Genomic DNA, 25,422 nt, shown 5'->3' with positions numbered 1-25,422 from the left:
TCTGATGCCTAATTTAATCTGAGCAGATTTCTTTCTTGAAAAGATAAAAATTTATGACTGAGGCCCAAGGCTGCCTCATTCACTGCCAAGAAAAAATCGGCATCACCTGTCCCATTAGACTCCACAGAATCTGATCTGGTCAGTAGAATTACAAGCCAAATAATCATGTCATAAAACTTACCACTATTCTAAGTGAAAAGGCATTATGCTAACAAGATGAAATAATAATTTATGATAGTTACCCCTTTCTGCTTTAACTATTCAAATTCAGAAATAGCCATCCATTTTTCCTAAGGGGAATTTTTTTAGTAAATAAGTAGAAAATAAAATTTCTTTCATATATTTTTCTAAAGCATTCGAAGGAAGAAAGAGGCAGGGAAAACCTTAACGCAGGAAAATACAGCAAAAAGTGATGTGGCTTTTTGTTTGTCTTTAATCATTCATATTATTTCCTTTATTCGTTAAATCTACTTCCTTTTTCTTTCTAAGAGAGTTGTACTTCTAAAGTCAATGGCAAATGAAGGCACTGTTGTAGACCAAATAATAAAAGATACGTTAATGTTGTGTAAAAATGTGGAAAATGCCAAGGAGGTCTTAACAGTCATTCAGGGCATTGCCCCTCCTTACATTCTATTTTCTCACGTCCCACGACCTCCATGGTTAATCAGCACTGCCATCACCGCTGAGATGAGCAGGACAAACGACGCTGAGAGAGCTTCAACTTTCATTTAAATCTAGTTCAAGTTTTTAAATAGTTGATGTTCTAATAGGAGAGACAAAATAAACCCCAAATGAATTCACTTATAGTAAGTTAACAGGGATTATTCTAGCTATTCCAGTTATTTATTTGTAGGTTTGCTTATTTTATAGATATTTACATGCATCCATTATATATGATTACTTATGAACACATGGAAATGAAAGGGAGAAAGTGGTCAATTACTCTGCATTAATCAGAGATGGCTTCTAAGAGAAGACTCCAAATATCTCAACATATGGATGGCTGATAATTCCATGCTTACAGAGAGCTTTAAGATTATCATAGACCAAAAGACTACCTGAACGTCTTACTTCTAGAAATTGCAGTGTTGTCACAGGAATGGTTACTCTCTCTGAGACAACAATCCATGTAATTATTATTATATAAAATTATTATTGGCCTGTTTGCTTAAGATGAAAAACTTCATTTCTTTGAACGTTGTTTCAAATTAAATTCTGATGAACAGGAAAGAACTTCATACATGAAAAAGAAATGTCTATTTTTTTTTATTTCTGTACACAGAACAACAAAGACAACAAACAAAAATCGTTTGAGAACTGAATTCTACTCTAGGACTATTTTTCACACAAATCTAAAGAATACACATTGGAAGAAATGTCTGCGTTGTCATCAGGAATGAAAATGTTAAATTAGTTTACTAGAAATATAAGCAGAGAAATATAACCTTCACTCAAAAAACCCAAGCGCAAGGTAAGTGCATCCCAATTCTGAAACCACCGTTCCCTCTCTAACGTTGACGATCTTGGTAAGATTATACTTTTTAAGTTAACAAACTAAAAAGGATTATATTTACCTGTCTCTGTATGAAGGACTGTATGAGACTAGAAGGCTGATTTTTATCTGTTTATTCGCTAGCGTATGTTTTTATAGGAATCAAGCTCCAGCGAACCTGCTTCTCCTGGCCTTTGTCTTGGCCCTGTTGGGGTGCGCTGGGCCTCCCCGCTGGGGTGCGCTGGGCCGCCCCGCTGGGGTGCGCTGGGCCTCCCCGCTGGGGTGCGCTGGGCCTCCCCGCTGGGGTGCGCTGGGCCGCCCCGCTGGTCCTTCTGTGCTGAGGCTACTCCCACAGCACATGCAAACCCAGGTCGTCTTGAAGATCCCGTCTAGCACAACCTGGGTTCAAGATACCTACCTGTAATTAAAGAGCAAAAATAAACTTTTGTTCACGCACAAAGTGGAAAAAGTGTCCTGAGGTAATGTCTCAAACTCGGGGCACTTCTCTTTAGGGTGCACTGCGCCATGAAACACTTTTCTTCCCCAATTTTCTTGGGTAAATGGGCTCGCAATGGTGGAACAGGCCGGGCCGCCTCCACGCTCCTCCTCGCAGAGGAAAAGTTGGGTCGCCCGGCCCGCCGGCCCCGCCCCGACCGCACGCGGCGCCCCGAGCCGGCCGCGGGGGCCCAGCTGCCCGGGTGCGGGGCGCGCGCCGCCCGGCGGGGTCCCCCGGCCGCCTCCCCGCGAGGCCTTCGCGTCCCGACGGCAGCCCGGCGGCTCCCGTTCGAAACGCCGCTGCCGCGCAAGCAGCCTGCCTCCCGCTGACGAAAGCGAGGCAATCCCGGATCCCTGCCTCACCTCCCCGCGACCCCGCAACCCGCCGCCGCCGCGGGCTCGCGCCCAAATACCAGCTTGTGTTTACAGCCCCCGCGTCCCGCCGGCGGCCGGGCGCCGGAGCGCGGGCACCCGCGCCGCGCGCGCCGGGCGGGATCGCGACCCGGAGAGCTGGCGGCGTAAACACAAGCTGGTATTGTGGTGCGGCTGGCGGTGGGTGGCTCTTTGTTTGGATACTCGAAAAATGGGCACCCTGGCAAGAACGACAGAGGCAGAGAGCGGAGCTGCTCTGGCGGGACCGCTGTCCCCGCCGCCCCGCGCAGGTAGGCCCGGGAGCCTGCCGCCCGCCGGGCCGCCCCGTCGGCTGCGCCCGGTTGGCTGCGCGTCAACGCGACAGTTCTGTTTTCCGGTGCGGCCGCTCCTACTTGGCCGTGGGTCATCTTAAAATAGTCGCCTGAGTATTTGCAAGCACCGGACTTGTCTAGTTGAGCCTTCCACGTGGCAGGTTCATCGCAGTGTTGGGTGTGTTGGAGCAAGAACCGAAATGCCTTATGCGGACGTGTTTCAATGTTTGCAAATTAGCAGTGGCTTCTTTTACCCCAGTGAGGACTGGCATCAACGTAACCCTGTTAGACAACACATCTACCTGCTGTTCTTGCTCATGCTGTTTTAATCGTTGATTCTGAAGTTCAGGAGTTGACCTCAAGAGAAATACAAAGCGTAAAAACCCTAAAATTGCAAGTTTTATTTTAGCGTAACATCTACTGGCCTAGGTGGCCCTTTAGCTTTCTCTGCAGTCTTTCTCATTTCTCCATCTTAACCCTAAATAAGTTCAGTCATTGGCTCTCCACTGTGAACTTTGATTCTGAAATAGATTTGCTTGTGGAATGAAGAGATGATCATATATTTCAGGGGGAAAAATAAGACATATATAGGAGAAAGGTTGAAAAAAAATTTATTGCTTGCAAAATGTCAATGTAGCTCATGACATGCTTGACTCAGTGATAAAGTACATCATCTTGCTTTTTTTAAAAAAGGAATTTTCTCTTTGGAATTAGGTATGCCATCACTACCAAAAATCAGTAACTAAAGGAACAGTGGGTAGTTTGGCAGATCTCTTTTCTTAAATAAAAATTACAAATTGATTTTGCACCTATTGAGGCAGCCATTCACCACTGTAAGCTTATTTCTGACAAACTGTTTCTTTTAGAATCCAATAAGTAATAGAAAAACAAAAGTGATTTTTCTCAATACAGTCGAAAAGCAGTTGACGTAAAGACATAACACAACTCATGGTTGTAGACAGGTTTGATGCAGACTCCCTTACTTAATAAAGAAATAACAGGGGGTTAAGCTTGGGGTTTTTAATGACATGCCACTCAAATGGAAGCAAGTGCATTCGGAAGTGTTGTCAGTCACTTTAGACTGAAAAGAAATAACTTTTAAGATATCAAATAATATGCACTAAAATGATGTAGGCCAACAATTTGCCTTGTTTATTTAAAACCTATTGTACTTGATCACTTCACGAATCCGCACAACTTGACTGACCTTTGCCATCTGGATCTTTATTACCTCTCTCCATGTGAAATGCCTCCCCAAGACGACTCACAAGCAGTTCACAAATTATAATAAAGGAACCACCTACATATACATCAGTACTAACAAATCTAGACCATCTTATTTTCACCTGATATATGTTTGGGCTCAATTGAAAACTAAATTATGGAATGAATAGATTTACTGGAAGAGTGAGCATGGCCTTATCTTACACACACATTTTGAGAACAACTGTATAAAGCTATTTTGGAGATTCAATATCTATGGTAATATGTTCAGATATACAAATAATTATTGTACAAAGAATTGATATTTTCACAAGTTTTATCCCCAGTACCATATAAATTCGCATCTTGTGTGTTATAGTTCATATTCTGAAGAAAAAATTCCATGCTACAGGATTTCATAGCTTTTAACTTTAGTTTTCAGTTTTAGAGGTTTTTAAAAAATTCTTTACTTCAAATATGTGTTTGTAATTTTACAGAAAGTTGAATACATCTTTGAGTCCATAGACCTCCTTATCACTCATAATTTGCTTTGGCCCATCCAGTTTCTAATGTAATCACTTTTCTTAGTTACCTCATGGTGTTAGTGTCTGTCATGGGTAGATAAACAAATGTGGTCTTTTAGGTTAGAAGACCTCTGGCAAAATTGTCTTGTGGAAGCCAGCCTGAAAGGTAAGTGGGGGTCAGAAAAGCTGCAGCAACGGCCCAATTCTACATCTCTAACAATAAGGGTTTTTAAAAAAGATGGGTGGAGATGGATGGTGGTGGTGATTGTACAACAATGTGAGTGTACTTAATGACACTGAACTGTGCACTTAAAAGTGACTAAAATGGTAATTTATATTATGTATGTTTCAAACAATTTAAAAAATAGAAATTAACTTGAATGAGAAATTAAGGACAGACTCTAAGAACCTACATGCCCCACAAAAAAAGCAATTATACCACAGCAAGGATGCAAACATATCTGAGAAATTAAGCAGGAAAAAAACCCACACACTCTCTTCCTAGTTTATTGAAGCAACATTTAAGAATTCTTTGTTGTTGGAGTTCACTCAAGCACAAATATCATGTAAAGTAGTCAAAAGATAATATTAAAGTAGGACGCTTATTAAATATTCTTTAGCTCCTCCTCTATATTTTTTCTAACTCGTCTTTCCCCCCCCCCAATTTGTCATTTTTTTTGAAGTTCATGCACATGAGCATATAACTTGTCTGCATAACTGTGTATATACATAAAAAGATTAAAGTAAAAAGAAGGGAAAAATAGCACTGCCTTAAATACTGATGAACTTTAGTTGAATTTTTGAAAGTAAACTCTAAGTCATACTGTAGGGCCTACTTTCCCACTTTTTAATAGCTTTCTAAAAAAACTCAAACCTTGAAGTGCATGCAATTAGAAACATGCAACAGTGAGGCTAGGCTTAGTCACAGTACTATTTCAATGCAGGCTGCTTCTATTTTTGGTGTTCTACAGAGAAATAGAATGTTCTAACCTCTGCTCATTTTGTAGGTGAGAGCATAAAGCTTACTGCTAAAAAAAATTGGGGCAGAGGGCATCTTTTCTAGCCAATTCTTTCTTATGTATTATGTATTAGATAATTATTTTTACTATGATGTGGATAATTAAGAACAAACAATTAATTTTGCATGCATAATCAGCTCCAAACTTTCTTGGACAGGTTGCCGCGAATGTATCCTATCTGTGGGCATCAGAACATGGTTTCTGCGTCGTATTCATAGTATCCTAATGGTTTCATGCCCTAGCTGTATGGTTTTTAAGGCTTCTCCACCATCTAAAATAGAGCAGTGTTACATAAATTTATAGAATCTTAGGGTAGGATGAATTTTAAATTCATCCAGTTCAAGCACCCACTTGATGCTCGAGTCTCTTCAAGTACTCACATGGCCTTAGGTAGTGCTTACTTCTGCTGGAGCATATATAACTGACAACAGGAAAATGAATAAGCCAGGAGAAAATTATTATTTCTTCATCTGCAAAAGATTTATAAGATTGAGAATTAAATGAAATAACCTACATAATCATGCCTAACACAGTGCTAGAAATATAATACATATTAAAAATAGTTATATTTAAACCCATTTATAGCACACACTCTACTCCTTATGTTTCAAGTGTTTAATGCTAGTTAATGTCACATAGATTTTGGGGTAGTTGGTTGTCCATGATTATGTTAAAGTTAGGGTTACTGAAGTGTCATTAGTCTAATATGATGTAGAACCAGTTTACAATTTTTTAACATGAAAATAAAGACTCTTGTATTATATATTAGATTCTTGTGGTGTTAGGGTTAGAGCTATCCCATGATCTATCTACACAAATATTTACCTGTTCATTACATTCACCTTCCCATTCACTCACTAATGCTAACATCTCAGTTACAAACTATAAAAATCACCACGTATTTTGGAATCTTATGATGGCCTCAATAAGTGCGCATCTTCACAAGTGCAAAATTGCTCTTCTGCTTCATTTGTGCTCTTTATGGACTAGTTACCGAGGAGTACAAAAACCTAACTTCTTCATCTAAAGTAGTCCACATGTCTATTTTTTAATTTCATATTCAGATATTAAAAACCCCACAAAACTTCCTTCTGGTAAAATCCCATTTGACTATGTATTATAGTCGTTGGGTATGTTTTTAAATGTTCTTAAAGATTTCTAGTTCTATGGCTATGATTATTATTAAAGCAATTTGAATATAAGTAATTTTGTTGAAGATAAGCTCATTCGAATTATGAGTGTGTGACCTAAAACTTTGTAAAGCAATTAGCAGCTCTGGTTTACCTGAAAGATGCAGATATCAGGAGCGTGTAGTTTAATATCAGCACATCTCTAATATCGATGTTATTTAAAGCCATACATTAAGAGTCATAAGCATCTGTAGTGACAGAAGCATGCAGCAAAGCACTGGAAAACTGGAATAGAATTAATTGGTTTTGGTCTACCCACTTCAAATGAGAAAATAGCAACAGAAAAAAATTAAGCACTAAATGTATTCGTTAGGCAGGATCAGCAATCATGCTGCCCACACATGATCTGCAATTAATTCGTAAATAAGAAGACTCATCACCTGGAAGATAATAAACTCTAGTTTTATGACCCAAAAGACTAGACAAGTTAAAAAAAAACACTAATGAGTGTACTGTATAAACACAGGGGCAAGAATGTACATTGGTTGAGTAAGTGAGGATAACAAGGAGTCTCTGTTTTGTTATGAAAGTAGACCAAAAGATACATGACACGTATCTGGAGATTTTCCCAAAGTGTTAATACTTCTCAAAACAGGGTCACTTAAAAGGCATGGAAAAGTGTCACTACCAGGTAAGGTGGACAAAAGTTGGTTTTTAGAAAGAGCATTTTAAAAATAAATAAGGATCGGTGTAAAAAAACAATAACACTGAGATAGTTACCTTAATTTTAATTAAATTTTCACAATTGCATATCAGAAAGTCCTACTAATAAATAGTAATCTGATGTGACTTTAGTTGACCATCTTCGGATATTACTTGAACTATGAAAAGATGTCCCCCAACATTATTTATTGAGAAAATAAGTATTAAATGGAATTATCAGCATTGTCTTAATTTGGAAAAGGGTTTGATGTGAAAATTAATTTCCTTCCTGTAAGTTACAGTTGTATAACACACCTTAATTTTGAATCCAAAATAAAACACTCAAATTTACACTATTCAAATGAGAATTCCTTGTTTAGTGTCAGCTAAGAATTCTGAGAAACACAGAGAGGTAAAAGACTCAATTAAGGTGTTTATTTAAAATACAGAGTCCTGGTCTCTACCTCATAGGAACTGAAACACAATCTTTGGAAGCGGGGGAGGAATCTGTATCCATTTGTAACAAAATCTCTATTTGATTCTGATAATACTAAAGTTTAAAAGAATGATTTTATTGGTTAGTAGCCATGTTTTCACAAATTTCTACAAATACTTCCTTTTTATAAACAAAATTATTGTTTCAATAGACATACGATAATACATTTGCAAAGTGTAAAAAAATAGACCTGAAATTACTTACATGAAATAAGTTCTCAGACCTGGAGTCACCTTAATGGGATGAATAACATTATTGATGCTGAAATGAAAAGGAGAAAAAGTCAAAGGGAAGTCTTTATATAGTAAATAACATTCAAATTGTTGTATGCTCTGCATATCAATTATAAATTATAATCAATATACTCAAATATATCACCTATTAAGCAACTTCATCTATCAAAGCACCTGTACTCAAAACAGATCACAGAGCACTCAAAGCAGATGCCATAAAACATACTCAAGTGTATGTAGTTCATCAAGAGGGCTTATATTTGACCCAATTTTAATAACTTCTTTTGTCTGGTTTATTTGATCAAAATACATGAGAAGTAGCAATATTTCATAACAAAGTTTGGGCAAAGGGGACATTTGCCTCTAGAAGTTACTTTTTAAAAGTAATAACTGATTAGAAAAAAAGAGGAAAAAATGCTTATTGAAAACCAGCCCCAAAATACTAGACTAGACTAAAATAATGTAAAAGGTGAGCTTAAAAAGCATAGTTATCTGGGGCTGTTTAATGAAGGCTCAAACAGAATAACCTTGTGTAGTACTGTAATTGATGTTTATAATGATCACTGGAAATCATCGGGAAACAGATTTATTATGCTCTAGTTTAAGAGAGAGAAATGTAGGATGTGCTCTCGAAGAGCACACCCATGCCTTGTGTCTCTGCTGTTTTATTCCTAAGCTCTAAGGGATCCCATCAGACTTGCAACCAGGGGAGCAGTGGGCAGCGGGAGCTCACCCTGGGCTCACTGCCTGGACCTGTTTCCATCACTCCCTTTTCTCTGACTTTTCCTTTCTTGTTGCTTTTCCTATCTTAAGTCCTCCCTTTGTTTCACTGTCCCCAGCTTTAATAAAATACTCTCAAAAGCCAAAAATAAATAAATAAATAAATAAATAAATAAATAAATAAATAAATAAATAATAAATGAAAGAAATGTATTACTCAATTTAGAAAGATTTTAATCCAAATTGTCTAAAATTAACAATTTAAATCTTAAAGAGATAAATTTTACCTATTATTGAAATTCACCAGCAGGATTTACCTCAAAGGAAGACAAGGTTATTTCCAAATAGTTTAACTTAAAGAATAGAGATTGTGTTATTAGACATCGGCGCCACCTAGTGGCAAAAAGTGACAGTTTCAGGGCAATTGTTTTGTCATTGGATTAGGACAATATGGAACTGGCTACATCCAGAGGTTTTGTTTAAGGTTTAAAATAATTGTCAATTTTAAATTGTACAGATTAAACTGAAAATTATTTATTTAATTACAAAAGAATTGAGAGTATGAATATCACAAAGTGACAAAGTTGAAGATGGTGAAGGTAAGTCAACATAAATAAAAATATAGGAGGTATAAAATGAAAAATAAAAACAAATAGAGTTTAAGAAAAAAACTTTATTGAATATTGATTATGGGTACCATGTGGGTAAGCCTAACATTGAATTGAAAAAATAAATGTAATTATTACGAGATTTTTGAAAGCAAGGTGGAACTGGACAATAATAATATGGAAGATGAAAGAAGTTTATTGGAGTTCAAGAATCTTAAGACCCTCGGTTTGGGAGAAATGAGAGACATACTGACTAAATTTATACATTGGTAAGTTAAACAGCCATACTAAGGTATAAGAGTAGCAGCTAAAAAAAGGTTAAATGTATAATGTACCAGCTAAATCAATTGATTTCTAGATTATATGCAATAATTATAATAATAACTAAGTGCTTTACAAATATAAAGACATTTAATCTTCACAATTCCTTCAACTTTTCACGAGTTGAAAAGTAGCATAACTGTCCCCATTCTGGCTCCATTCATGCTCTTAAGCACTATGCTAATGTTTTTTGTATATGCCTTATTTGGTTACCATTGCAACATATGTCGATATTTTTTACACAGTTGACAATAAAGAATAGAAAGTGTGTCATGAAAAGATATAGAAAATGCTAACAATCAGTATACAGAACTGAAAGTCTTTGTAATTTAAAAAAAATAAGGACTATAATATTTCTTCTTGGCAGTAGGTAAAGGATGGGGAGAGACAGAAACATCCCTAAAAGTAAAGTACCAGAAACTAGAATTAGATTTGGTGACGTGAGAATTTATTATAGGAGAAGGGTGACATTTCAAATCAATAGGATGAGAGGAAGTAATAAATGGAAGGACAATTAGGTTGTAATCTTGGAAAATGTGAATTTGGAAACCTAAGTTACTCCTTATGTGAAAGTAAAATCCAGATAGATCAAGTTTTAAATGTAAAAGTCTTTGAAGAAGATATGGTAGCTTAAGCATTTTTATGCTGTAAAATCCTTTCCTGAGTATATACGACCCAGAAACAAAAGCAGCAGCATCTGACTTTTTTTTGAAATTTTTATGCAGTGAAAAACAGTGTAAACAAATATGCAAAGGGCTCCAGGTTTTACCACCTCAGCAGAGCCCTTGTGCATTTATCTGCTTTGCATATTGGTGGCCCATGTCAGACACCATTTGACAAAATGTCCTAATGCTAGAATAAGAAAAAGAAGGGAGAGAGGAAGAAAGTCACTCTCCAGTTGTGCACCCAGAGCAGTTAAACTACTTAAAGTCACAAAGTTAGCAGCGTAATGTGGTCCAGACTTGTGCTGGGGTTTTTTGTCTTTTTACTACCCCTTTTTTAACATTAAATGAAACACTGCGCTAGCCATTGAACTAAATTCTCTTTCGCAGTAATTAAATAGCCTATTGACCTTTTCAGTTTAGTTCTTAGTAGTTTTGAATGGTTTTAAATCTTTTGCATGTGTCCCATTATTGATTATTTAATTACTAAATATAGCACAAGGAGTCTAGAAGTGTGAGGGTTAGAAAAAATTGAGTATACTATTCAAAGAAATATGCAATGTATGAGTTGCTTTTAGTGTTATTTTTAAATTCTTTCAAACAATTAAAAATTCATCAGAAACATTTTACAGTGAATTTGGCATAATACCAAATTTCCAAAGTATTTTATTTTGAGAAGATGTCACCTTCGAGGCAATTCTGTACCACAGATACCATGGTTAGTACTACAACTCTAGCAAGGCTTTTTGCATGCTAATCTCATAAAGTTATATATATAATATACATCTATAAAAAATGTAATGTTATATGTGAATATTTTTTAATGTTTTTAGTCAGAACGATTAATAGTTTAATTGTTCTGCTAAGCATTAATGTCCCAATTTTGTTTTGAAACATAAAATAAAAAATTACCTCTCAGTGAAGAAAAATCTTCTGTCTTTTATTTAACTCATAATCTAGTTATTTGTTGTCTTGAAATTACCACTTTCGAACCTTTCACTGGCCGAGATTTATTTAAAATGTTACCACCTATCTGTAAAGAACTTTTGTGACTCTGTCAATGAATATTAAATCTTCTCCATGAATGAGCTAATTTTCACTCAAATTGATAGGAAATTCATCTATTACACTAACATTTTAAAGCATTAAGGTTATTGTTTAATTTATGAAATACACAGCTATAGAAAAAAATCACAAAATGCTAAGAAAATTAATATAAAGATTAAAAACGTTTATAGTGAACTAATCTACAAATCAAGTAAGTTCACTAAAAAATAGTTATACTCTAATAATAGGATTCTTTACAGACCCAATTAATATCATCCAACAGCCAGGCTGGATGTAGCTCAGCGGTTGAGCGTCGACCTGGGATCCAGGTGATCGGGGTTTGATTCCTGGTCAGGGCACATGCCTGGGTTGTGGGCTCGATCAATGACTCTCTCATCATTGATGTTTCTATCTGTCTCTCTCCCTCTCCTTTCCTTTCTCTGAAATCAATAAAGATATTTAAAAAAAAAAAATTATCCAACAAAGATGATCTTGTTTAAGCTACCTCATCAGGGGCCAAATAGCTTTTGAAGCAACATTTTCTGATACTTAACACATTTTGATTTAATTTTCATATTTATAAGTGGATCAAGTTATAAAAGGTTCAGGGCTTTATGTAAGTTGGAACCAATGAGTCACTTAAAGTAGGAGCTAATTGTCAGTTCGATAATATCTAAAGTTTTTAAACTAGATAGTTAACTGGTTTCTTGTTAACTCTTTGCTTGAGACAGTTGAACCTCTGCCTCCTTCTAAGGCCTCAGGATACAATGATAGGCAGTTAAGGCAGGTGCTATGGAGCCTGAGGTTGAGTGGATCATAAAAGCTGACACTTTTTCTAGGCCCAGTACTGTGCTGAATGCATTATATACTATCTCATTTAGTCGCATAATCCTACAAGGTCATTAATATTGTTATTTTGATTTTACAGATAAGAAAACAAGTTTATAGAGGTCAGGTAACTTGCCCAAGGTAAGTTAGAAATGGAACTGGGATTTGATTTTGCAGCTGTCAGGTACCACAGTCTGGATTATTGTAGCTGTATATGTCTTGAAGTGAGCTAGTGTAAGTCTTTAATTTTGCTCTTTTCCAGAGTTGTTTTTATTATTGTAAGTCCTTTGCATTTCCATTTGAATTTTAGAATCAGCTTGGGGAGAATCTTAATATTGAATCTGGTTCAGCTGCTTAGAAACATTGATCCTTTGGAGTCTTGCTATAATTTTTTAAAGCAGGACCGGAGTTGCATTTAGTCTAGGGACAATTATTCCTCACTGCTGAAGCATACCCTACTTGGTGCTCTAATGATACTGCTTCCCCCCCAGATCTATTGCTGTTGGAAACAAGTTATTATTTCTGGCCCTAAAAGCCGGAAATTCCCTCTTATCTGTCCACATGGTTTTCTCCAGCCACACACGTTGCACTGATCACCCCTGAACTCAAGGGATCTCTCTGAAGATCTCTGGCATTCTCCCTCTGCATCACTCTCCTCTCCGGTTCTCTGCCCTGTGAATTCTAGCAGCCTGGCTTCCCCAGACTCCCACCCCTGTCTCCTCAATTCAGATAGACCCCTGGGCTCCCCCTTCCTGTGCTGAGGCTTGGAAACTTTGTCTAAGGCAGTAAGCTAGGACAACTGGGGGACTAGAGGACTCTCCTGATTTGGTTTCCATCTCTCAGGATTCATTTTCCTTTGCTGTTTGATATCTAACGTCTTCAGTTCCATTGTTTTCTTCTTTCCTGTTACAAATGACAGGATCTTTTGCAGTTAACCATTAGACTGTAAATAAAAGTGATGTGTGTAAGTTCTAGTTCATGCTCTTAATAGAAAGCTGCTTGCCCATACTCCCTTCCTCCCCTTCTGGTGTGCTGTTGTGTGAGACGATGGTGGAGGAGCTAGGTGGGCAGACCAGGCTCCTGGGCAGCTTTATGGAGCAGTGCCACCCCGACCCCTCACCATCTTGAATGTTCATGTGAGAGAGAGAGAATGTTACAACTTGTTGAAGCCACTGCTATTTTGGTCTTTGCTTAAGCAACTAATATACTAAGCAGTTCAGCCAAGGGAGGTAAATAACTTGCATAGAGGCAATTTGTAAACCCAGATTTAACGATGCTCAAACTCGTAGTCCAGTGTTTCCCAAATTTGGGTCATTTCTGCATTATTTTCACAATTTTTCCCACCCACATACTATTCGTGTTATTGTTTACTTTATATACTTTTTAATAGATACTTTAAAAAATTGAGTGTAGTTTTAAGAAATAATAGCCATTAAATCACAGGCCTGATATGTTCTTTATATATTTTTCTAGTACACATTAAAATAAATATATATCTATTAATGCAAAAAATGCCCATTGACGTTTTGTACCACCTGGTACTCACGATAAACAATGAGAAATACAGTGTATGTTGATTTTGCCTCTTAATCCCTTTACGAAATGACTACATAGATCACAATAAGTAGAAAGATCAGACTCATCTGGGGATCTTCATTTCATTGCATGCTTTTCCCACTTCATCCCTGTCAATTAGAGCTTCCAAGATAGTTGTTAACAAATTTTCTCTGTTATTTGCAAATATAATGAACAGACCTATGACTTCCCAAGGCTCACTGTGAGGTGTTGTCTCCTTGCAGCAGCATTCCAGTCTCACTGGACAGCTGAACCCATATATCTGCCTGACTCAGAAAGGAGGTGATCATATGCAACCCAAAGTGTCATAGGAATATATTATACTTGTTTCTACTTTAGAAAAATAAAATTGTAACATAGAAAGAAATAACATTAGAGGGGCGTAAGTTGCTTTTCCACCAAAAAGAAAAAAATCACTGGTTACTACAAGTTTTGACTTTGCTACTAACTCACTCCGTGACTTATCCTATGTTATGAATCCTCTTTAGGTTTCATTTTACTGAAATACAAAATGAAGAGTTTGAAAGTATGCAAAAAAGGACAAATAACTTCACAGTAAAGAATGTGCCAAAGTCATGAATTGGCATTTCAGAAAAGAAAAAGTATAAATGACCAAGAAACAGATGAAAGATGTCCAACCTCATTAGTAATAAGAAACATGCAAATTAAAGCAAAATGATGTCATTTTATTCCCATTAGATTGGCAAAAATTAAGAATTCTAACAAAATTTAATGTTAGTGATGATGCAGAGCAATGAGAAAGTATGAACCATTTATTGGACTACTAGTTGGTATTATCTAGTAAAATTGACAACATGCATGCCTTAGAACCCAGCAATTTGACTTCTAGGTGTACACCCTAGAGAATCTCTTAGTAAGATAGACCAGGGAACACAGAGAATATTTATAGAAGCGTTCATAACAGCAAAAAAACTGGAAACAATCCAAATGTCCATCAACTGGAGAATGAATAGTGATGTAGTCAAACTGCAGTGAAAAACCTGGATAATAGACGGGCACAGACAATAGAAATTTGTTAGTCTTCAGGATGTACATGGTACAGACTTTGAGTCTGAATGAAATCATACATAGAGCTCTGTAGAGTGAAAAGAGAAACCAGTTAAAAATGCAGAGGATAAGGGATCATCAAACTCCCTTTTCAAAAAGACTGGGGTAACAAAGGCATATATAGTATTCCCCTCTTATCCATGGGGAATACATTAAAGACACCCCCCCCTGCCCCAGTGGATGCCTGAAATGGCAGATAGGACCTAAACACTATATATACTTTGTTTTTTTCTAAACATACATAGCTATGATAGTGTAACTTATAAATTAGGTACAGTAAGAGATTATCAACAATAACTCATAATAAAATAGAACGATTATAACAATGTACTGTAATTTTGTGAATGTGATCTCTCTTTCCCTCTCTCAAAATATCTTACTGTTCTGCACTTGCCTTTCTTGTTCCTGTGATGACATGAAATGATGCAATGCTTACGTGATGAGATGAAGTGAGGTGAATTGATACAACCCACTAGGCAGGCAGCGTTTACAGCATGGGTATGGCCAGGCAAAGGGATGATGCACATCCTGAGCAGGACAGAGCAGGGTGACAAGAGATTTTGTCATGCTACTGAGAATGGCATGCAATTGAAAACTTATGAATTGTTTACTAATGGGATTTTTCATTTGATATTTTGCACTGCGGCCAACCTTGGGTAACTGAGACAGTAGAAAGCAAAACCGCAGATAAGGGGGGAACTACTGTAAAACCTTTGTTTCAATAATCATCTAATATGAATTTCCTTTTTTTACCCATTTTTGATGGAATGATATTTTCTGTGTTTTCCATAAGGTCTCTTAAGTTAGAAATCCTTTTTTAATATAGTCATCCACTTTTTAAATCTTAATAATGTACTGATTTCTGAACTGGAGGCACATCGATTAGGAATCATGAGTTACTCTGTATATTTTATTTACTTTGCTAGAATACAGTAAGTTACAGTTTAGAGGCTTCTTGAAAACAGAGGTTATGCTTTTTACCTAGTAGCAAATGGAATGTAAGCGATGGACTCTGATTTATCCTCTTGATGGTACTCCTTCTTTGTAGATGCTAAGAAAATTCTTTGTTGAATTATTTGCTCAAACAGTTATAGAGGAATAAGAAAATCGAGGCCAAGCTGGGTGTGGCTCAGCAGTTGAGCATCGACCTAGGATCCAGGAAATCTTGGTTCGATTCCCTGTCAGGGCACATGCCCGGTTGCAGGCTCCATTCCCGGTCAGGAGCATGCAGGAGGCAGCCGATCAGTGACTCTCTCATCATTGATCTTTCTATCTCTCTCCCTCTCCCTTCCTCTCTCTGAAGTCAATAAAGATATATTTAAAAAAATAATAAAATAAAATAATTTTTAAAAATAAAGAAAATTATTTAGATTAAATTTTATTGATACCCAGGATACTCAGGCCACATCACCAAAAATTTTATGGCAATATCAGTAGTGCCTTTTAAATTAAATGACAAATTGGAAGAATTTAACAACATATGGCCGCTTTTTCTTGACATATATGATTAAGAATATATTTTTTTTATCAAAATGTAAAATACCATCTGGCAGAAGTAACAATTATTCTATTGGTCTTATACATTAAATTAATTCACTGTACTTTAAAAAGTAAATATTTTCCTATTTTTCCTTTTCTTGTGTTAGATCTATATTTATTTATAATACTCAGAAACTGCATAATTCAAAAACTATAATTAGGTATAACAATTAAAACTGATTTTGAATTTTGAGCAGAAAACAATGTTTCTTAAATTCTTTCCAAACATTTCTTAAAAATTCAAATGGCAACAGCCCTCTTCTGAGATTCAAAATTGTAAAGCTGGGCTATCTGAAAATTTACTGTTATAATATCTTATTAGACACATAGTCAGACTTTGTATATGAAAGAAATTATATGTATATGCACATAATGCCCTTTAAAAATGGGAGGAAATTTTTGTAATAAGGTTGATGCAATTTGAGCGGGTACGTTAGTAATACTATTAGCTAGAGACAGTCATTCATTTAACACACCTGTCAGGTTCAGAAGATACCAAATGAACAGAAAAGTTTCTCTGACACAATGTATATATTACACATTTAATAATGTGAACTTTTTGGCAATTTATGATTTTAGGGTACTTATCAAACATTTCATAATTCCGTACAAAGCTACATTGGGACTTACCCAAACAATGAATGCTTTAAGCATTAGTATGTAATATTCATATCAGATATGTGGCCATTCAGATTCCATAAATTTGGTTCTTTGGTTTTTTATTTTATTTTATTTATTTATTTTTTAATATATCTTTATTGATTTCAGAGAGAGGAAAGGAGAGGGAGAGAGAGAGATAGAAACATCAATGATGAGAGAGTCACTGATCAAGCCTGCAACCGGGCATGTGCCCTGACCGAGAATCGAACCCAGATCATCTGGATCCCAGTTCGAAGCTCAACCACTGAGCCACGCCCGGCAGGGCGGTTCTTTGGTTTTTTAAAAAGAATTGATTATTCCAAGATGGGCTGTATCTGGATTTAAGATGTTTTTGATCCTTTTGAGTATTCTTAGTAAGTAACATGCTTGGACAAGTATTGCTTCAATCTTTAGTACCTACTCTGCCCAGGCCATGTTCTCTGTTCTCAGGCTGAAAGTTCAGATGGGAAGGCAGACAGGACGACGGAGTTTATTGCAGGGCAGCATGCATGGCTGGTACTGACTGACCACACTCCAAAAGGTGGGGCCGAATGTGCGGCTAGCAGGTGGGAGAGGGACACTTCAGATGGAAGAAACAATAGGTGTGACGATTCCGGGGCATAAAACAACATGATTTAGCCACAGATACTTTGGTGTGGCTAAGAAAAGGGATAAACTAACAAATCTGAGGATTTTTTTTCTTCTTTTAAATAAACTTGATTGTAGTATAAATTATATGCAATAAAATGTACCCATTTTACGTGCACAGTTTGATGAGTTTTGACAAACCACCATCACAATATATAGAACATTTCCAACAACCCTAAAAGCTTTTTCACACCCCAAGCTGTCAATTCCCCCACCTAATTTCACTTCAAGTTCCCAAGATAACCACTGATCTGCTTTCTGTCACTACACATTTGATTTCATTTGTTTAGACTGTAAGGGTGGGGAACGTCCGGCATTTGGGCCATATACAGCCCGCAAAACCATTTGGTCTGGCCCTGCCAAAGTCTCACCAAAGAGAAGCAATTCTAGCCATCACTTTACGAGCAAATTAATTAAATGTTTGACCAAATATAGCCAGGCTAATTTTTAAATTGATAATTTTGTATGGCCCGTGAAAAATGTTATAAATATCCAAATGGCCCTTGGCAGAAAAAAGGTTCCCCACACCTGGTTTAGAGTTTCATTAAAGTGGTATTATACAGTATGTATTCTTTTGTCTCACTTTTCCTCAGTATGATGTTTTTGTAAGTCATCCATGTTGTATATATCAGTAGTTTTCTTTTTATTGCTGAGTAATATTGCATTGTAAGGATATACCACACTTTATCCATTTACCAGTTGGAAAACATTTATATTATTTCCAGTTTAGGGCTATTATTAATAAAACTGTTATGAACTATCACATTCAAGTCTTGGTGTGAACATATGTTTGTTTTTAATATATTTTTTATTGATTTCAGAGACAGGAAGGGAGAGGGGGAGAGAGAGATAGAAACACCAATGATGAGAGAGAGTCATTGATCAGCTGCCTCCTGCATGGCCCCTACTGGGGATCGAGCCAGCAACCCTGGCATGTGCCCTGACCGGTAATCGAACGGCAATCTTCTGGATCATAGATCGATGCTCAACCACTGAGCCACGTCAGCAGGGCAAGCATATGTTTTTATTTATTTTTGGTAAATCTATAAAGCGGAGCTGTTAGTTGAAATGGTAATTGTGTTTTTAACCTTATAAAAAATGCCAGAACAATTTTGAAAGTTGTTATACTATTATATGGGGTGTCCCAAAAAATGTATACACACTTTAACAGCTGATATCTCCATTTGGAAAAATGAAATGTATTTTAATAAACACTATCTTTATAAATATTCAAAGTGTGTGTATACTTTTTTGGGACACCCTATAGCTACAGTTTGTATGGTATATATTTTTTTTCATCTTCTTAAACATATTTGCGTCATTGAATCTAAATTGTGTTTCTTGTGGACTGCATATAGTTCAATCGTTGTTGGTTTTTACCCATTCTACCAATTACTGCCTTTTAATTTGAATGTTTAATCTTTACATTTAATGTAATGTAATTACTGATAAAGTAGTATTCATATCTGCCATTTTGCTATTTGTTTTCTAAACATTGTACATCTTTTTTTCTTCTATTCTTCCATTACTGCTGCCTTTTGTGTTAAATACATATTTTGTAGTGTTACCTGTCATTTATTTTATTACATATTTTTTGAGTGTTTTCTTAGTGGTTGCTCTGGAGATTAAAATTACCAAGTTATAACAATATAGTTCAGACTAATATCAACTTAACTTCAATAGTACACAAAAACTTTGGTACTGTATAGCTTCATTCCCTTCCCCCTCCTTTATGCTGTTATTGTAATACAAATTACATCTTTATACATTAAATGCCCATCAACACAGATTTATAAATATTGCTTTATGCAGTTGTCTTTTAAGTCTTATAGGAGAAAAAATGAATTACAAAATATATTTGTACTGTCTTTTATATTTACTTATGTAGTTCCCTATACAAGTGTCCTTTATTCCTTTGTGTGGATTTGAGTTACTATCTAGTATCCTTTCATTTCAGCCCGAAGGATTCCCTTTAGTATTTCTAGTAGGATAAATTTCCTAGTGACAGATTCTAATTTTGTTTATACATACATTTTGGGAATGTGTTAATTTCTCCTTCATTTTTGAAGGATAGTGTGTTTGGATATAGAATTCTTCATTGAAAGTCTTTTTCCTTCATCACTTGAATGTCATCCCACTGCTTTCTGCTTCCATAGCTTTGGCTATAAATCTTACTGAGAATTATTTGATAAGTGGCTTCTTTCTTGACACTTTTAAGATTCTCTCCTTGCCTTGGCTTTCAACAGGTTGATTATAATGTGTCTAGGTGTGGATTTCTTTGACTTTATCCCACTTGGAGCTTTACACTTCTTGGATGTGTAAATTGTTTTTCACTAAATGTGGGAAGTTTTTGACCATTATTTTTCAAATATTATTTCTGCTTTACCTCTTTCTCCTCTCCTTCTAGGACTCCCATTATACATATGTTGGTATACTTGATTGTGTCCCATAGGCTTCTGAGGCTCTGTTTATATTTCTTTATTCTCTTTTCTACAGGCATACCTTGGAGTTTTGTGGGTTCAGTTCCAGATGAGCACAATACAGTGAATATCATAATAAGTGAGTCACATGAATTCTTTGGTTTATCAGCACATATTAAAGTTATGTTTACACTGTTCTATAGTCTATTAAGTGTGCAATAGTATTATGCCTGAAAAAATAATTTATATACCTTACTTAAAAAATACTTCATTGCTAAAAAAAAAAAACCTAACCATTATCTCAGCCTTCAGTGAGTCATGTTTTCGCTGGTGGAGGGTCTTGCCTTGATGTTGATGGCTGCTGACTGATCAGGATGGTGGTTGCTGAAGATTGAGGTGGCTGTAGCGATTTTTTTTTTTTTTAAATATATCTTTATTGATTTCAGAGAGAGGAAAGGAGAGGGAGAGACAGAAACATCAATGATGAGAGGGTAATTGATTGGCTACCTCCTGCATGCCCCTGACTGGTGATCGAGCCCGCAACCTGGGCATGTGCCCTGACTGGGAATCGAACCCTAATCGCCTGGATCGTAGGTTGATGCTCAACAGCTGAGCCATGCCCAGCCGGGCTGTGGCAACTTCTTATAATAAGACAACAGTGAACTTTGCCATATCACTTGACTCTTGCTTTCAGGAACGATTTCTCTATAGCATGTGATACTGTTTGATAGTATTTTTTCCACAGTGGAGCTTCTTTCAAGATTAGAGTCAATCCTCCAAACCCTGCAGTTTTTATCACCTGGTATATGCAATATTCTAAATCTTTTGTTGTCATTTTAACAGTCTTCACAGTATCTTCACCAGGAGTAGATTCCATCCTAAAAAAACACTTTCTTTGCTCATCCATAAGATGCAACTCCTCATCCATTGAAGTTTCATCATGAAATTTCAGTAGTTCAGTCACATCTTATAGCTCCACTTCTAATTCTAGTTCTCTTGTTTTGTTCACCATCTCTGCAGTTACTTCTTCCACTGAAGTCTTGAACCCCTCAAAGTCATCTCTGAGAGTTGGAATTAATCTCTAAACTCCTGTTAATGTTGATATGTTAATGGTGCCCCAAAACAATTACAACAGTAACATTGAAGATCACTGATTATAGATCACCACAACAAATATAATAATGAAAAAGTTTAAAATATTGTGAGAATTACCAAAAGGTGACAGAGACATTAAATGAGCAAATGCTATTGGAAAAAACAAACAAATCTGAAACACCAATCAAAAAGAACTTATGCACCTCTATGTTCGTAGCAGTACAATTTACAATGGCTAAGATCTAGAAACAGCCCAAGTGCCCATCAGTAGATGAGTAGATAAAAAAGCTGTGGTACATTTACACCATGGAATCCTATGCAGCTGTAAAAAAGAAGGCTCTCTTATCCTTTGGGACAGCATGGAGGGAACTGGAGAGTATTATACTAAGTGAAGTAAGCCGTTCAGAGAAAGACAAGTACCATGTGATCTCACTCATATGTGGAATGTAATAAACAAAATAAACTGATGAACAAAATAGATCCAGAGACATAGAAGCATGGTACAGACTGAGGGATCTCAGAGGGAAGATGGGGATGGGGGAGCGGGTGGGGAGAGATTAATCAAAGAACTTATATATTTATAAGCATAATCCATGGACACAGACATTGGTATGGGGAAGGCCTGGGGGTGGGGTGGATGTGGGGTGGAGGGGGGTCAATGGGGGAAAAAAGGGGACATCTGTAAATACTTTCAACAAAAAAGATTTAAAAAAAAAGATACTGATAGCCCAGCCAGTGTGGCTCAGTTGTTTGAGCATTGCCCCATATACCAGGAGGTTGAGGTTTGATTCCTGGTCAGGGTGCATGCCTGAGTTTTGGGCTCAATCCCCAGTAGGGGGTGTGCAGGAGGCAGCCAATTGATGTTTCTATCTCTCTTCCCCTCTCTCTCAAATCAATAAAAAACATTAAAAAAAAAAATGATAGACTTACTCAATGTATGATTGCTACAAACATTCAGTTTGAAAAAAAGATCTTCAAAGTGCAATAAAGTAAAGCACAATAAAACTGACCTGAATCCAAATTTGCAAATTCTTTTGTCCACCTGATGAAATTTCTGTTGAGCCCCTCTAATGGGTTTTTTACTTATTATACTTTTCAACTCCAGAACTTTTATTTATATTTTTAAAAATAAATCTCTTTATTGATATTATCTGTTTGGTGAAACACGCTTCTCATATTTTCCTCTAGTTTTTTATACATGGTTTCCTTTAGCATTGTGAACATATTTAAACTATCTTACTTAAAGTCTTTATCTAGTAAGTCCAATGTATGAGCTTCCTCAAGGATACTGTCTACTGATTGCTTTTACTCCTATGTATAGGCATTATATTCTTGTTTCTTTGTAAGTATTATACTTTTAACGGTTTTTATTTTGAAAATTGGACATTGCAAATAATAAAATTTGGCAACTCAGGAAATCAAATTCTACCCTCTCCCCAGGACTTTTATTGTTTCTGTTTGTTCTAGTAGTTGGTTTAGTGACTTTTCTGAATGCATTCCTTCAAGTCCGTGTTCTTTGTTGTGTGTGAACCCTGAAGTCTTTGCTTAGTTACCTAGGTGGTCATCTGATGACTGGACAGAGATCTCCTTAAATGTCTTCAACTAATGTCTCCCAGTCTTAGCTGAGGATCTTAGTATGTGTGTTGGGGACTGCCTTCCATACTCAGCCAAGGAATTTATAATTCTACCTTAGTCTTTACCCCTTACTTGTATGGAGCCTCAAGGTCAGCAGAAGTGAAGGCTTAAGGCCTTCTTAGGTCTTCCCTGAGCAATCAAATGGCCCTAGGCATGCACACAACCCTAAGCATGCATATTTTCTTCTAGATTCCCAGGAATATGTCAGAGTTTTAAGAAGTCCCTATGGACATCTTATTCCCCAGATAAATACTTTAGTATGGGTGAAGTAATGGTGCTCCAAAAAAAGTTGAAAGATTTGTAATCTTTTATTGGATGTTATAGGGAGCCACTGGTGAATTTTTAGCAAAGAAGGAGCATGGCTCTTTGTATAGCAGATAAAAATCTTTGTCAATCAGGTAGAGAATGGACTGAAGGGGGACAGACTGGACACAGGGAGATCAAGGAGATTATTGCAGCATTCTAGGAAAAGAGTGATGAAGGCCTGAGTTAAGAGTGAAGTAGAGAGAATGGAAAAAGGGAATGGTGGATTGGGAAAGCTATTTTACAGATTAGACACTTCATGATATCCAAGGTGATTAATTGGGAGGCCAGTGGGAACAGGTAAATAAGAGGGAAGTATCTACTCTCAGGTAGGATTAGGAAAACTGGTTGAACAATCGGTTCATTCACCAAAAATGTAAATAAGGAGGTACTTGTTTGGGGGAAAACATCAAGATGAGGATCCAAATATAATTAACATTACCTATGTTTAAATAATCTATGTATTTTTTTAGATGGAGATGGAGTATCTTTGAGAAGGAAATTCTGTATAATTGTGCCACTCAAATAGCTTTGGATTCAGATGCTATAATCTCACCTTCCCCTCCACCCAGTAAATTCATCATCATTCTTGGTTTAGGAATGTTTTAAAGATGCTTATTATTTGCACTACATTTGACAAAGGGAGTGGGACTTGGTAAAATGCTGCCTTAAACAGAGCCTGTACCTAAGTGTGATAGTCATTTCTTGGGCATTTTGCTCTCTGAAAACCTAGCACAGAACAGATAATGGATATAACGTTGTTGTTAATGCAAATTACATGGAGAAACTTGAGTAAATTATTCCTTAAGCCCTGTCAATTAAATTGAGCTTCACATAGGTGGTTTTAATATTTGGTAAACGTTAGTTTTCCTTGAAATCCAGTCCTTGCAAAGCGGTAAAGACAAGAAGGTGGGTATATCGCACTATGGAAAAAAGCATCTGACCCATTCCTCTTCGTTTCACACCCTTCCTTTTTCTCTTTTGCTTCTCAGATGACCAAGTAAACCTTGTAGTTTTCGAGTAGGACCGGGGTGATAACCAAAGTGAAAAGGGTTCTGATTTCCATCATCCTGAAATTCTATTTCCCAGCCGGTCACCTCCGGGGCTGGGTAGGCCCGTGTCCCAAGTCTGGGCCGCTAGGAGCTGGGGGGAGAAAAGAGAGGGTTTTGGAGCAGCGGGGCCGGGCCCCAGACTATTCCGCCCCTCCCTGCCTCCCCCCTCTCCCTCCCTGCCTCCCTCCCTGCCTCCCCCCTCTCCCTCCCTGCCTCCCTCCCTGCCTCCCCCCTCTCCCTCCCTGCCTCCCTCCCTGCCTCCCTCCCTGCCTCCCCCCTCTCCCTCCCTGCCTCCCTCCCTGCCTCCCCCTTCTCCCTCCCTGCCTCCCTCCCTGCCTCCCTCCCTGCCTCCCCCTTCTCCCTCCCTGCCTCTTCTCCCTCCCTCCCTGCCTCCCCCTTCTCCCTCCCTGCCTCCCTCCCTGCCTCCCCCCTCTCCCTCCCTGCCTCCCTCCCTGCCTCCCTCCCTGCCTCCCCCTTCTCCCTCCCTGCCTCTTCTCCCTCCCTCCCTGCCTCCGTCCCAGCCCAGACTGTAGCCGCCGGGCTGTGGGCTCCCTCCTTCCCGGGCGCTCTTCCTGGGACGCCCGCCCCACTCCCGACTCGTTTCCAATTGGCCGTCGGGGGAACGGAAGCCGAAGCAGAGCAGTGAACCCGGAAGTGCTTCGCCGCGGAGGCCCGGGCGACTCTTTTGAATGGAATCGGGCTGATTCATCGCCGGTTCGCGGAGCCAGATCCCGGCCGAGTCTGACCCCCTGCTGCCGCCACCGCCGCCTCGGCAGCGTCACCGCAGCTGGAAGACCAGGGTCCAGACCGCGGACCCCGCCCGCCTTCAGGTAAGACGGAGAAGTCAGGCCCGGGAGGTCCGCGGAGACAGCCGCGCTAGGCCGCGGCCAGCCCCGTGCTTTCCTGAGTCACGTTGCCCAGCCGAGTGGCCACTGGAGGCCCGCGCCCTGGCGGACGGGCCCTGGCTCCTTCGTCTGCGTCGCGGGCGGCCCGGGTCCCTGGCAGAGTTAGGTCTGGGTGTGAGCTCCATCCTCCTGGCGTTTCAGCTCCTCTGAATAGACATCTTGGGAACCTCTCCTTCCTAGGCTGGGAGAACCCGTGTTCAGGCCCTCCGTCTGTGCTCTATTGATAGTTACTCCTGCTGTGAGAAACTTCAGACAGTGGGAACAAGGGAGAGGGAATAAAATTAACTTTCTGATTGAGTGCATGTTTGCTTGATCACTTGCCTTTCCCATAGGCCTTGACTTTTCTCTTAGTGTTAGGTTTTTCAGTTCCCTTAAACAAA

General features: G+C 38.0%; 1 protein-coding gene across 1 annotated transcript in view; it reads left to right on the top strand.

Moving 5' to 3' along the window:
* The first annotated feature begins 24,641 nt into the window (after window positions 1–24,641).
* The window catches only part of PSMD14 (proteasome 26S subunit, non-ATPase 14), a 75,673-nt gene continuing 74,892 nt past the window's right edge, over window positions 24,642–25,422 (top strand). The window contains exon 1 of the mRNA XM_081142443.1: window positions 24,642–24,967. The gene's annotated coding sequence lies outside the window, so the exon portion shown is untranslated. The remainder of the gene's footprint in view (window positions 24,968–25,422) is intronic.

Source organism: Miniopterus schreibersii (assembly GCF_964146895.1).
Source record: "Miniopterus schreibersii genome assembly, chromosome: 7".
Lineage (NCBI taxonomy): Eukaryota > Metazoa > Chordata > Mammalia > Chiroptera > Miniopteridae > Miniopterus > Miniopterus schreibersii.
Note: the sequence above shows the minus strand (reverse complement) of the source record. Positions and strands in the feature narration are given on the sequence as shown.